The following is a 2,496-nucleotide window of genomic DNA, read 5'->3' on the forward strand; positions in this document are numbered from 1 at the left end:
CTCTGCCGTGCTTTAACCAGGGTGGGCTTGTAGTCTTCATGGGCCACCCTGAGCCAAGGGTGCCCTGCCGGCAGAGGCCCTGGCTCTTAGGGGAGATTGGTCCATGATGCAGAATGTGGCTCAATCATTGCACTCGGGCTGCACTGACACCCCTGCGATTTCCCCATATATGGGGCAGCAGACTTGTATAAATTCTGGTAGCGGGGTTTGTTAACTACTTCTCAAGCTTTCGGTCTCTCTGCATAACCTGCTTCTAGCATGCATTTAGGCAGCCAGAGGACTTGGGGCTCTGAACGTATGGTGTTATGCAGGTTCCTGTGCAGCGTCTAGCTGGGGCTGGTACTCGGGTAGGTTGCAAGATGTTCTCTGCCCTGTATTAACAAGGGGCTCTCCTGTAGCCCTTGCTGGCCCCCCTGATCCAACGGTGCCTGGCTTTTAGTTCTCTTCATACTTACCTTGCAGGGGAGATTGGTCCATGATCTTGAAGTTGACACTCCCAGGGTGAGGTTCGGCCATTGTACTAGGGCTTCGCTGACCCCTGTGATCTCACCACATGCGGGAAACTCAACTACACAATTTCTGGTAGTGGGGGACTGCGTGATCGCTGTCCCCTGTTTTCTTCTTAGCTGTGTTGAAAAAAATAGGTTTCAGTCTGGATAAAAGTGAGTAGGCTAGTTTCTGTGCCCCGCGGCCTGCTTTCTTATAAAAGCCAAGTTGCAGGGTACTACTCTGGGAGGGGATTCTGAGCACATTTTAGCCTGTAGTCCCCAGAGTCCCAGGCTAGACCTAGTTCAAACCCCGTCTCCGCAAGGGAAATTCAAGATGGTGGGAGGAAAAAACATTCGCCTCTGAGCCTCGACAATAATAAAGTATGCTGAATGTACTAGCTCTACAGGGACCCCTGTCGTGGCTCAACAGTCAGAGCACTCGCCCTGTGGTCCCCAGAGTCCCAGGCTGGACAAAGTTCAAACCCCGCCTCCGCAAGGGAAATTCAAGGTGGTGGGGGGAAAAAACAGTCGCCTCCTAGCCTCGGCAATGATAAAGTGTGCCGAATGTACTAGCTCTACAGGGAGCCTTGTCGTGGCTCAACAGTAAGAGCACTTGCCCTGTAGTCCCCATGATTCCAGGCTGGACCCGGTTCAAACCCCGCCTCCACAAGGGAAATTCAAGGTGGTTGGGGGGAAAAACAGTCGCCCTCCGAGCCTCGGCAATGATAAAGTCTGCTTAAAATACTAGCTCTACAGGGACCCCTGTCGTGGCTCAACAGTCAGAGAATTCACCCTGTAGTCCCCAGGGTCCCAGGCTGGACCCGGTTCAATCTCCCTTCCGCATGGGAAATTCAAGGTGAGGAGGAAAAACAGTCGCATCTGAGGCTCGGCAATGATAAAGTCTGCTGAGTGTACTAGCTCTACAGGGACCCCTGTCGTAGCTCAACAGTCAGAGCACTTGCCCTGTAGTCCCCAGGGTCCCAGGCTGGACCCCGCCTCCGCTAGGGAAATTCAATGTGGTTGAAAAAAAAACAGTCGCCTCCGAGACTCGGCAATGATAAAGTCTGTTGAATGTACTAGCTCTACAGGGACACTGTCCTGGCTCAACAGTCACAGCACTCTCCCTGTAGTCCCCAGGGTCCCAAGCAGGACCCGGTTCAAACCCCGCCTCCGCAGGGAAATTCAAGCTGGTTGAAAAAAAAAATAATCGCCTCAGAGACTCGGCAATGATAAAGCCTATTGAATGTACTAACTCTACAGGGAACCCTGTCATGGCTAAACAGTCAGAGCACTCGCCCTGTAGTCCCCAGGGTCCCATGCTGAACCCGGTTCAAACCACTCCTCCGCAAAGGAAATTAAAGCTGGTTGAAAAAAAAATAATCGCCTCCGAGACTCGGCAATGATAAAGTCTGCTGAATGTCATGTCCCAGGTCCCAGGCTGGACCCGGTTCAATCTCGCTTCCGCATGGGAAATTCAAGGTGAGGGGGAAAAACAGTCACCTCCGAGACTCGGCAATGATAAAGTCTGCTGAGTGTACTAGCTCTACAGGAACCCCTGTCATGGCTCAACAGTCAGAGCACTCGCCCTGTAGTCTTCAGTGTCCCAGGCTGGACCTTGTTCAAACCCAGCCTCCGCAAGGGAAATTCAATGTGGTTGAAAAAAAAATAATCGCCTCTGAGCCTCGGCAATGATAAAGTCTGCTTAAAATACTAGCTCTACAGTGACCCCTATCTGGCTCAACAGTCAGAGAATTGGTCCTGTAGTCCCCAGGGTCCCAGGCTGGACCTGGTTCAATCTCGCTTCCGCATGGGAAATTCAAAGTGAGGGGGAAAAACAGTCGCCTCCGAGACTCGGCAATGATAGTCTGCTGAGTGTACTAGCTCTACAGGGACCCCTGTCATGGCTCAACAGTCCGAGCACTCGCCCTTTAGTCTCCAGGGTCCCAGCCTGCAACCGGTTCAATCCCGCCTCCGCAAGGAAAATTTAATGTGGTTGAAAAAAAAATAA

At 52.1% G+C, this 2,496-nt stretch overlaps 1 non-coding gene across 1 annotated transcript; it reads left to right on the forward strand.

Moving 5' to 3' along the window:
* Positions 1 to 447: 447 nt before the first annotated feature.
* Positions 448 to 614, forward strand: LOC117352762. The gene has a single exon (XR_004537826.1). It is a non-coding gene; the product is annotated as a U1 spliceosomal RNA (small nuclear RNA).
* The last annotated feature ends 1,882 nt before the right edge of the window (positions 615 to 2,496 follow it).

The sequence above is a fragment of the Geotrypetes seraphini genome, chromosome 1 (assembly GCF_902459505.1).
Source record: "Geotrypetes seraphini chromosome 1, aGeoSer1.1, whole genome shotgun sequence".
In the NCBI taxonomy this organism is placed as follows: domain Eukaryota; kingdom Metazoa; phylum Chordata; class Amphibia; order Gymnophiona; family Dermophiidae; genus Geotrypetes; species Geotrypetes seraphini.